Source organism: Alligator mississippiensis, chromosome 11 (genome assembly GCF_030867095.1).
Source record: "Alligator mississippiensis isolate rAllMis1 chromosome 11, rAllMis1, whole genome shotgun sequence".
In the NCBI taxonomy this organism is placed as follows: Eukaryota; Metazoa; Chordata; order Crocodylia; family Alligatoridae; genus Alligator; species Alligator mississippiensis.
In genome coordinates, this window is record NC_081834.1 from 71,151,676 (window position 1) to 71,163,709 (window position 12,034).

At 46.1% G+C, this 12,034-nt stretch overlaps 1 long non-coding RNA gene across 1 annotated transcript in view; it reads right to left on the bottom strand.

Annotated features, from left to right (window-relative positions):
* Positions 1-382: 382 nt before the first annotated feature.
* Positions 383-12,034, bottom strand: part of LOC132244230 (uncharacterized) — a 76,463-nt gene continuing 64,811 nt past the window's right edge. The window contains exon 6 of the long non-coding RNA XR_009455812.1: positions 383-500. This is a non-coding gene — a long non-coding RNA (uncharacterized LOC132244230). The remainder of the gene's footprint in view (positions 501-12,034) is intronic.

Consider the following 12,034-nt stretch of genomic DNA (forward strand, 5'->3'; position numbering starts at 1 on the left):
GGGCAGCTGAGCCCAACCGTAGTCTCAGTCCTGGTCAGTGGCTCATATTTGTAAATACACACACACATGCACATTTATTCAGTCAGCCAGACCTCCTCCCCCACATCGCCTTAGTTAATTAACTACAAGCCTGATGTGCTGTTGGATGAAGGTGCCTCAAACAGTTTCTCCCTAAATAAAACATACGTTATCAGAAACAAAATGAGATCCTTTACCAGACAGAAAATTTTAGCCAGCAGTAAGGTTCAGACTGACCTGTTTTAACAAGGTTCAGATCCAGTTACCACGGCCAAGTTGGAAGCCTACAGGCAGTCCTCCTCCGAAACCCCAATAGAGATTTTGAATTAGGTCTCTTACCTCTCAAGTTTGGCGGTTCGGGGGGGGGGGGGGGCGGCAGCCTGCGGTCCTCCTTCCTCAGCCTGTGTTCTGGATCCGAGTCATGGCACCAGGAATTGTCGTGGAAATACACGCAGCATACTTTTGGGTCAGGTCAGCGGAAACTTTTATTTAAAAGAAACTACAGCTGTAGGGGGAGTTCCAAAGTGACATGGATTTTCCAAGCACTTGGAAGGGGTCCCCCCCCCCCCCCCCGAGCAAAATCAGAAGGCTTATATACTTTTTAACAGTTGCTTACAACTCACATGATCATATAGTGAAATTAGCATGAAAAGCAGCTATAATATTACTTCATTATTTCTTTGATGTAATCAGGATGGGAACTAATGGGGGAGGTGAGGTTAGTTTACAAGCCTCCTTGCACCTGGAAATTAACTTTGTATATACTTTTTTTTTGCTACCTTCAAGGCCACGGTGAGCAAAGCAGTTGCAGAGGAGTTATAAAGAACAAACACTTGCCCTTATCTGTTCTACTGTACAGAGCCAGCAATTCTATACAGAGCGGTTATGTCACCTTATAACTAAAATAATCAAAGTTTAAGGCATTTTTTTTTTTTTTATTTCACAGGAGGGTGAGCTTGACAATAGCCTAATAACAGACTAGCTTTACTATCTTGAGGTTTTTCTATTTTTCTAAACTGTTCTTTCTCTGAGGGTACAAAACATGATGAAACCAGTCATAAAATATTCCTTTGTCCATCCATGCATTACTTTGGATTTTGTAAACAATAGGGAAATGTGTAATACCCTTAAAAGCTCTAGGACAATTACAATTTCCAACCACCAACAGCTTCACTTTTGTGTGTACCTCCTGCATTAGGACACGTAAGCACAGTTATTCAGTCTTTATTCTGCTGGAAACCAGCAGCACTAGATTCACCAGCACCAGCAAAGGTAGAATTCAGGAAACATAGGCCATCTTCATCTGTGTTGTAGATTTGGTCAAGGGATAGATCACGCTTTGCAACTCATTTGTTAAAAAAAGCCACAATATCTTTCAGCAGCTTCACGGGCAGCCAATTTTCTTTCACCAGACACATCGAGCCTTCCAATGCCATGACAAAGTTTAAAAACATATAAGCCATCCAGCCAAAAATGCATAGGGTTCAATCAAATCCATTTGCTTCTAGAAATCTTTTGCGTTTTCAACAAGCATTGGACCAGAGAAAGGGGCACCCTCTGATCATTTTAATGAAAGCCATTCATATAAAACACTATCAAGTTTCTCTAATTTAGGCTTATGTAGAGTACCACCCTTATTCAACAGCTTTATTTGTCTCAGAGTTAGAGACGAATTGGAGCAATTGTTCCTTTTGAGCCTCAATATCATATATCATTGATGATCTAACATTGAACTCTTTCATGAGAACATTATGGAAGAGCCCCATGCAGCCCTGGCCCCGATCCGCCCCACCCAGATCCAGGGGCACACGCCCCATACCCCATGCGCTCTGGGGGCACCCCCCCTGGGAAAGTGCGGCACAGCAGGGGGCAAACCACCACAGCATGGCACCATGTGCATCCCGCTGATTTCAGTGGCAGAGCAGGGGGCAAAGTGGCGTGGCATGGTGCAGCAGGGGGCAAAGCATTGTGGCTCTGTGCATGTCCCCCCGCTTTCAGCAGCACAAGAAGAGGCAATGTGTCGCAGTGTGGAATGGCAGGAGCAAAGCGGCGTGGCATAGCACCATGTGCGTTCCCACCACTTTCAGCAGCACGGCAGGGGGCAAAGCAGCATGGTGCATCGCTGTGTGTGTCCTGCCACTTCCAGCAGCATGGCAGGGGCATGGCACTGAAATTCTGGTTAATAAGGTATTGCGGTTGGTAAAGTACCAGATAACAGAGATTTTACTGTATTACAATAGGTATTTTATTATCACAAGACTTTGGTGTATAGAACTGCTATTGATTTCTTCAATGCTGCCCATTAAGTCACTTTCAGATACATTGCTAGGTTTACAAAGGTTTCTTTCAATAGAAAAACAGGAATTGCTGAGCTACATCACACCTATGGACCACATTCTAATAAACTGGGACTTTACAATGTGACACACCGAGACACCCAGTGAAGTTTCTAATGAAGTAATTACTTTCAGTAATCACTAACACGACAAAAGGTGTGGTAAATACACACACACACACACTTGGCACTATATAAAAATATATATACACATTTGGACACCTATCTTGCTTGGATCCTTTGACCCCAGCTGACTTCCTGCCCCTTGCACACAGGGCTGGACTCAATGATCTTCCAAGGCCCCTTCCAGCCCTAATTTCTATGAAATCTATGAAAAACCTCCACATTAAAATAAACATTCCTGATCAACCAGCAAAAGCCTCAAATAAGTAGAATATTTCCTTCTATAATACATTGTCTCCTGTGCAAAAAAAACTAACATGCTATTTATTGCTATTCTGGTAACATTGCTTTAGGAAAGTAGAAGGGATATCCCAAGATAAATTACATGATGTCAGAGTAATAATGTAATGAGTCTGCAAAATGTTCCTATCCGTTGACACAGCTTAAACCTAAACCATCCAAGATGAGGATTTACTGAAATTAATACCTTAAATTTACCAAAGAGCTAAATTTGTTTAGGCTTCTGATAGAATGGTCTCTGTGAGGACTCATTTATAAGGGTTTCAGCACCAACACAATTTAACCAAAAGAATGGAGATAAAAATGACTAGAAGTCAAAGCATTCCTCAACAGGCACCATCACATTTTCACAACTGGGAGGTGTATTGAACCTCACTGTTCTGGTTGTTCTGCTTGGTTTGGACAAGCAGATACCTGCTTGGGTGCCTTTATGAATGCTCTCAACCTATAGGGTTTGCATGACTACTAACTTTCTCCATCATGACGGGATTGAACTGGGACCTCCAGAGCTGAAGGCACAAGCCCCTGCAGCTTAAACTAAAGGCTTAAAGTACCATACAGCGGGAGCTATAAAGAAGTCCCATCCTGCATTGCCCAGGCAGGAAAGGAGAAGCTAATTCAATGAACAGTAAATAATATTGATATAATTTGGTCCTCTGAAGATTATCAATACTTCAGGAACTGCCCATGCAGCCAATGTACTGTGCGACTAGCAGCTTTACTCTGTTTCAACATTCATACTTTTATTTCCACCTACAAATTTGAAGCCCAAGTTTGTCGTTTGGTTAAAAGGTAGAAACGTCTCAAGTTAATGATAATTTAAAACATTGCCTGGAGAACGAGTCTTTACGAAAACTTCTCTGAAGATAAAACCCATACACTATGGAATGGAGAAATGGGAAGGGGAAGGAGGTTGATTTATGATTTATTGTTACACCTATTTTTAAGCTTTCTTCTTTAAGGGACAGAAACTTAATTTTTAGTAGCAGTGCAACTTTTCAAATAACTGAAAGGCCACCGGCCAAGACTTAAGACAACCTCTACAACACATACAAGGGTTGACAATGCTGGGAACATGCAGGAAGGTTTAAATTCTGCCTTGCAGGACCCTTTGCCTAAGGTAGAATGTTGTTCAGTAGTTTCCTACTGTTACTTTAAATTGCCAATTGCTCAAATCAAGAGTAAGACCTCATTAAGGGGGATAAGGCAAAATGCCATGTTTATCGATCACATGAAGCAGATTCATAAACTTGGACACACCAGTCATACAAACAGACATAGACAGACATACAGACAAAATCACTCCAGTAAGATGTTATAGTTACCAGCAGAAGTTACTCAATGTTAGCACTGGATGGCCATCACTCCATCACTAATTGCTAGAGATGCTTTCTACTGTTATCTTCTCCCAGAACATACCACAAGTAATCAAGATGCATTTAAAGCCACTGCAAAGCCTTCTGAAAATACAGATTTTATACTGGGGAGGGACCCCAAACCAAAACAAACCCTTCACTTAATAGGCAGATAGTTGAGATGATAAAGAACGCCATAGGATGTAGCAGACATAACCCCGAGTCTGATAACTTGTAGGGCATGCATGCCGGGCCTATCTGAACAGACTAAGTAGCTGAGTAATTTTCTGGGGCAAACACCAAAAGGTGAGCTTTCAAGAGCTGCCAACTGAATTAGTGTAACAAGTCCTATTGGCTTTCAATCTGAGTTTGAAAAGACCCCATTTTTCTTCAGTCATTATTTTTAAAAACCCGTGTTATATTATTTACATGATGAGAGGAGAGATTTCAGGTTTTATTGGGAAATAAAGACCTCAAACATAAAACACATCTTTGTAAAAAAATACCCACAATCCTGTCCACAACTTTTAGAAATATTGTTATTACTAAAATGTCAACCCAGTCCAGGGATTAGGCTACAGGATGGGGGCATTAAAGATCTGCACCACCACTGACTTGCTGGGTGACACTGGGCAAGTCATCTCACCTCTCTTCATGCTTTACCCTTCTGTACAACTGTTACAATGATACCGATTTTCTGATGAAAAACATTAGGTACTATTCTTTAAATTAATATTCATTAATACTCATACCTATACAGACATTCTAGAAATGCAGGCACCTGCCTGCAGTGGCTCAGGCTAGAAGCTGGGGGGCATTAGAGCAGCCCTTCCTTTCCTTGCACAGTGATGAGGTGAGACGGGGCATGGCCAGTCCCTGGCAGGATGCTCCGATTATGAAGGGGTTCCCCCCCGCCCCCTTGATAACATAGCATTTATTAGCTCTGTTATCAACATTTATCACCCCACTCCAATCAAAAAACAACAGCCTCTGTCATTAGTTCAGGCTCTTCTAATGGAGAGACATTACCAGCTGACCTGTTGATTAGCTCCAAAACTCCTTAAGCAGCACTGTGCTGTCTACCTCATCTTCCACAGCATGGACTGTAGCCAGCATATGGTCTGCTAGCTAAGATTGAGAGGCATCTGTGTAAGGCAGAGGGGAATGGGAAATCCCTGCTTAGCAGGGAGTGGGGAGGAGAGGGTGGGGGCAGGGGGAAGCCAGGCAGATGCCTGCAGTCTCTGCTGAGCTCCAGCCAGGGAGCAGAGGGGAGGGGCCAGCACTGCTGTGAGGCAGAGAGCCCCGCCCAGCTGAGAGAGTATACCGGGATGCTGGGGGAGTCTGGTTTAACTTAAACCAGGACAAGATCTTGGACAGACATTGCATAAACCGATTCGAGCCAAATCAGTTAAGTCTGATACGACATTCAACCAGGTTTCTCTCAGACTGGTTTCAGCCATTTTCAAACTGGCTTATGTGCACTGAACATCTGTTCTGTTACAGGTTTAAACCAGTTTCTGATCACTTAAACTGTTTTATGTCTAATATATCTGTCCCTATCCCTGTAGTTCCCAGTAGGTGCCTAGTTTTCTTTTTAGGCATCCAAAGAGCTTTGCTCAGCTGGCCACTAAATGCTTAGACTCACTTGAAAATTCTTGCCTCCATCATTAATTAGACATTTGCTATGCTTTACATGTCTTGGTGCCTGATCTGTGTCAGATCTGGGTTATGGAAACTTTCAGGAGCAACAGTTTATTCCCAGTATGCACCACAGCACATGCCCATTGGAATGAACAGAAGAGAAATAATACACCCCATTTATATCCATATCTTCACAGTCACCATCCCAGTCAAAACTTTATTTTAAATTCACCCTCAATTAAAATTTCAGCCAACCAAAACCATAAAACAATAGTTCTAAAATTAACTGAAATTAACCTGATGCTTTTATGACTTGCTGTCTGCTATTTCATAGATGTCAGCAGCATCATTAGGCTACAATTTATGAGCAATACACTGGAACACAATTAATTGACTAAATGTTAAGAGACCAAGACCATTAAATTTGTCCACATGCTGAACAGAAATACAATATCGAAGTCCCAACTTTGATATAAATAAAAGCTCAGATTACATTAAAAACTTATTCTCCTCATTGAAGCATGTGCATAGTTTCCACTGAGCTTAAGTAAACACACATATGGCTTTTTATGCTATTATGACTTATCAGTCTGATAAATGGTTATTAGGGCTGTGCAAAACTTCGGGTGCTGATTTGATTCAGAGGAGATTCAACCCAATTCGGTAGCCAAATCTCCAAATGTGAATTGAAACAGGAGACCAAAAAAATGTTTGAATCAGTTTGAAGTTCTACAAATTGATTTGGAAAAGATTCAGAGATTTGGGCAGTCCCCGCTTACTGCTGCAGGGAGCTGGACCTGGACTTTGTGCAGGTAAGTAGGGGGCACGGAAGGGGAGGCTAGATGAGGGGGGCCTAGAGAAGGGGGAAGGGGACCAGTGGGGGGATCCCCGCCAAACCTCATCCCATGCCTGCTCCCTCAGGTCCCCTGAATGCCCCCAGTCTCCATCCACTGTCCCAGCCCCGCCCCATGGCTGCCCCATCCAGCCCCAGCTCCAAGCTCTTTAAAAGAAAAAAAAAAAGCCCCCACTCACTGGCTGCTGCAGCAGCCTCGGGGCTTCTGGGGGCTGGTGGCAGAGCACCCCTCCCACGCAATGTGGGGCAGAGGTGGGCAGCAGGGATCACCCCTCCCCTCACTTGGCAGGGGCCAGTGAGGCTGGGGCTTTAAAAAAAAAAAAAAAAGAAGCAGGAGCTGGGGCAGGTGGAGCAGCCATTGTCAGGGCTAGAAGAGTGGGTGGGGGATGGGGCCTGTCCCATTTGGAGATTTGGCCAATTCGGCAGCAGCTGACTCTCCGAATCTGATCTGGCCGAATCAATTCAGGACAGTGATTTGAATCACTGAATCACTGAAACTAACCGCTATCCCCCAAATCGGCCAAATCTGAATCCGAAGTGAATAATAGCCATTTTGCACAGGCCTAACAGTTATGCACTTCTCTATCTGAACTCATGGAGATATTTCATAGATTTTATAGACATTAGGGCTGGAAGGGACCTCGGAAGATCATCGAGTCCAGCCCCCCGCCCAAAGGGCAGGAAGTCAACTGGGGTCATAGGATCCCAGCAAGATAAGCATCCAGTTTCATCTTGAAGGTGTTCAATGAAGGCACTTGAACAACCTTCGGTGGCAGGCTGTTCCAGACCTTGGGGGCTCAGACAGTAAATACATCTTCCTTATGTCCAGCCTGAAACGATCTTGTAGTAGTTTGTGACCATTCGCCCTCGTCATACCTTGGGGTGCTCTGGTGAACAAACGTTCCCCCAGATACTGTTGGTCACCCCTGATAAACTTGTAGGTGGCCATCAGATCACCCCTGAGCCTGCGCTTTTCCAGGCTAAAGAGCACCAGGGCTCTCAGCCTGTCATCGTAGGGTCTGCTTCCCTGACCTCTGATCATGTGCGTGGCTCTTCTCTGGACTCTCTCAAGCTTCTCCACATCCTTTTTGAATTGTGGAGCCCAAAACTGGACGCAGTACTCCAGCTGCGGCCTCACTAAGGCCGAGTACAGGGGGAGAATGACGTCCCGGGATTTGCTTGAGAAGCATCTATGGATGCAAGCCAGCGTTTTGGTCGCTTTACTAGCCACAGAATCGCATTGCAGGCTCATGTTCATCTTGTGGTCAATGATGACCCCCAAGTCTCTTTCTTCCATAGTGCTAGCCAACATACCACTGCCAAGCCTATAAGGATGCTGCAGGTTTGTTTTTTTTTCCCCCAAGGTGGAGAACCTTGCATTTATCGGTGTTGAACACCATCAGATTCTCATCCGCCCACTTGCTGAGCCTGTCCAGGTCAGCCTGGATCATCCGCCTGTCTTCTGGTGTGGATGCTTTGCCCCAAAGTTTGGTGTCATCGGCGAACTTGGCCAGTCTGCTTCTGACTCCAGTGTCCACATCATTAATGAAGATGTTGAACAGTATGGGTCCAAGGACAGAGCCCTGGGGGACCCCACTGGTCACAGGACACCACGATGAGTGACTTCCATCAATTACTACCCTCTGGGTCCGACCCCGGAGCCAATTTTCCAGCCAGTGGATCGTGGAGGACCCAAGGAGAAAATTGGCCAGTTTCCCCAAGAGGCGATTATGGGACACCAGATCGAAGGCTTTTTTGAAGTCAAGATATATGACATCAATCTCATCTCCCTTATCCAGGTGATAGGTCACCTGGTCGTAGAAGGAAATGAGATTGGTCAAGCAAGACCTACCCGCAACAAACCCGTGCTGGCTATCCCTTAAGATGTTGGCGTCGGCCAGTCCATTAAGGATGGCCTCCTTAATAAACTTTTCTAAGATCTTCCCCGGGATAGAAGTCAGGCAGATGGGCCTATAGTTAGCCGGATCCACTTTCCTCCCTTTCTTGAAGATAGGCACCACATTGGCCTTCTTCCAGTCTTCGGGCACTACACCAGAGTGCGAAGAGTTTTCAAAGATCTGCGCTAGAGGCTGGGCTATGATACACACCAGCTCCTTGAGTACCCTGGGGTGAAGATTGTCAGGGCCGGCTGACTTGTAGGTATCCAGCTTCTCAAGATGTTCCTTTATGAAGTCAGCATTAATGGAGGGCAGGGGATCACCCTCACCCAGACTTCCCCGCTCTGTAGCGGGCATGGGCGTCCATGGGGCTGATGAAAGACCGACGCAAAGTACCTATTTAATAGGTTGGCTTTTACCTGGGCGTCAGTTGTCAGTTGCCCCATCTGGTTCACCACGGGTCCAACGTTGCCCCTGCTTTTCCTCCAGCTCCCCACATATCTGAAAAAGGACTTTTTATTGTCCTTGATGCTCAAAGCTAGCTGGAGTTCAGTTGCAGCCTTGGCTTTCCTGGTCTGCTCCCTACAGGACCGGACCAGTGCAGAATAATCCTCCTTGGAGGTGACTCCCATCCTCCATCCTTTGTAGGCCTTCCTTTTTAGCCTCAGGAGGTCTGCTAGGTCCCTGAAGAGCCAGGGGGGCTGTTGTGCCCTCTTGCTGCCTTTCCTCCAAGATGGAATAGACTTAGTTTGGGCATTGAGGATCGCTCCCTTGAGGAGCAACCACTCTTCTTGAACTCCCCTCTCCCTGTGGTCACAGTCCCTTAGGGCCTCACTGACAAGCCTCCTGAGCTTGTCAAAGTCGGCTTTCCTGAAGTCAAGGACTTGCGTGTTGCTGACCGACTTGCCAGCTTTTCGGCGGATGGTGAAGGTGATCCGCTCGTGGTCGCTGTCACCCAGATTCCCATCGATCACTAGGTCACCGACTAGGTCATCCCCAGTAGCCAGTACCAGGTCGAGCAGCGCTTTGCCTCTCGTTGGCCCATAGACTTCTTAGGTCAGGTAGAGGTCATCCACGCACAAGAGGAAGCTCTGCGACCCCTCAGATTTTGCTGAGCAATCTTCCCATGAGATGTCTGGGTAATTGAAGTCACCCATGACAACCATGGTCCTGGAGCAAGCTGCCTCAGCCAGTTCCTGGGCAAACTCCTGGTCAAGCTCAGGACTTTGGGTGGGAGGTCTGTAATAGACTCCCACCATTGTGTCCCCTGTGCCGTGTTCCCCACGGATTTTAACCCAGAGGGTCTCCAGCCATCCACCCTGGTCTCCAATATCGGCTTGCAGGGACGCATAGCTTTCCTTAAAATAGAAAGCTACACCCCCGCCCCTTTTCTCTACACAATCCCTCCTGTACAGGGTATAGCCATCTATCCCTGTGGTCCAGTCATGGGTGGAGTCCCACCAGGTCTCCATGATCCCTGTGACATCGTAATTGTTTGCACTGAGCAGGAGAATGAGTTCCTCCTGCTTATTCCCCAGGCTCCTGGCATTAGTGTACAGGCAGGCAAGTGCCCCCTGGGGGGCTCCTTCCTTGTCCACAGATTTTACCAGGGCTGGGGCTGGGGTGGGCTCCCTTGAGTGCCGTGATCCGCTGGCTTTGCAAGGATTGCTCAGCAGGCCAGCAGTGGCAGTAGTCCCCTCGTCCCCCAACAGGCTTATTTTAAAGCCCGGTGGAGCAGGTCAGCCAGTCTGGCTGAGAAGAGCCTCCTCCCTAGGGGAGAGAGGTGGAGACCATCTCTTCCCAGCAGCTCGCCGCCTCTCTCGCCAAAGAGCGGGCTGTGGTCATGAAAGGCAAAGCCTTCCTGACGACACCAGCGCCGCAGTCTTTGTTTGACCACATAGATCCTCCTGTCCCTTCTCAGCCCATAGCCTGAGACTGGTAGGATTGATGAGAACACCACCTGTGTCCCCAGACCCTTAAGCCCCGCTCCCAAATCCCTGCAGCGCCTCATGACCTGGCTGGGAGCACTCCGAGCCGTGTCATTGGTGCCCACATGAATAAGGAGCATGGGATAGTGGTCTGTGGGTTTGAGGAGCTTGGGGATCCTCTCCACAATGTCCCGGATGCAGGCCCCTGGGAAGCAGCAGACTTTCTAAGGATTATAATGAAGCTCAGAAAAATATTTCTGATAATTTTTTAAGCCCCTGAATACCTGTTTGCAAAAACTATTTTTGAAATCAAGTCAAATTTGTTTTCACCAAAAAAGGAAGCAAACTCATAGAAAATAAAACATCAAATGAAACTGGTCAAAATGTTTCATTTGAGTCAAAGTCCTTCTCCTTCTCTGCCAATCTTCCACTTAAGCCAGGAAACAGAAAAAGAAGGGGGAAAAGAAAGAAACCAGTGCCCCTTCAGTCTTTTATGCCCTATCAGTCTTAAGCACCTGTTCTTAAAGTTTACAGAAGACTAACACTATACTTTTATCCATCATTCCTGATTAATGAAAAAAAAAAAATCTGCAATTAATCCACAGAATTTGCTGCCACAGAAAAGCACTGAGGCACGAATCTTAAGAAAGGGTCTATTTACATACAGTTACCATAATTAATGATGACCTATTTGGAAAAGATTAAACCTTGTACTTCTGGCCTTAAAGTAGTCCCAGTATCAGAAACCAGTGTAGCCTGGGTACATCCAGGGGTGTGCCCTGTCTGCAAGTGGAAGGGATGGGATGGTCAAACAAGGGTGCTGTGGGGGCTCTGCCACTGGTGAGAAGTTCCCTCCTGTCTCTATGGAGCCGGGCTGGGACAAAGCACTTAACTATATACACATTTATTACTGTTTACCAAAATCCTTAAAAAAAAAAAAAAAAGCTATTAATATACAACTAATATCAATATTTACACATTTATAAAAACACAGCTAAATATGTACAATAACCACAGGCAAATATAGCTAGGCAAATAAACACAGGTATCCACAGATAAGTTCAAGCAAGAACAATAACACAATCAAACCTCAACCTGCTGACATAACACAGGCCACATTAAAATAATGATAACATATCTATCTATCTATCTAGCAATAAAAAAAAATATAACTATTTACAAAATGGGAGATGCAATCTTCCCACCCCCGCCTTGTGATACAGACTATTGACTGTTCCCCTAGGGTGGCAACTCTGGCACCTGCTTTGGGGGAGGAGGGTCCCAGTACCTCCTCAGTCCAAGATGGGTCTACCTGGCCCCTGATCCTGCCAGATTCCCCTTTCAGGGCCTCCCCTCCTGGGGAGAAGAACCCATTCCTCAAGTACTCATGGATCTGGGTAGCAGGCTGGGAGCAATTCCCAGAGCCATGGGTGCCTTGTTGGGGCCGCTTGGGGCCCTGCCTTCTGTCCTCCACTGCAGCTCAGGCCTCTACGTGCGGGTCCCAATGCCCAGGCCTTGCCTCCTGCCTTGTGCGGGGGCTTGGGCCATCTCATGCAGGTCCTGAAATCTGGACCGCCAGACCT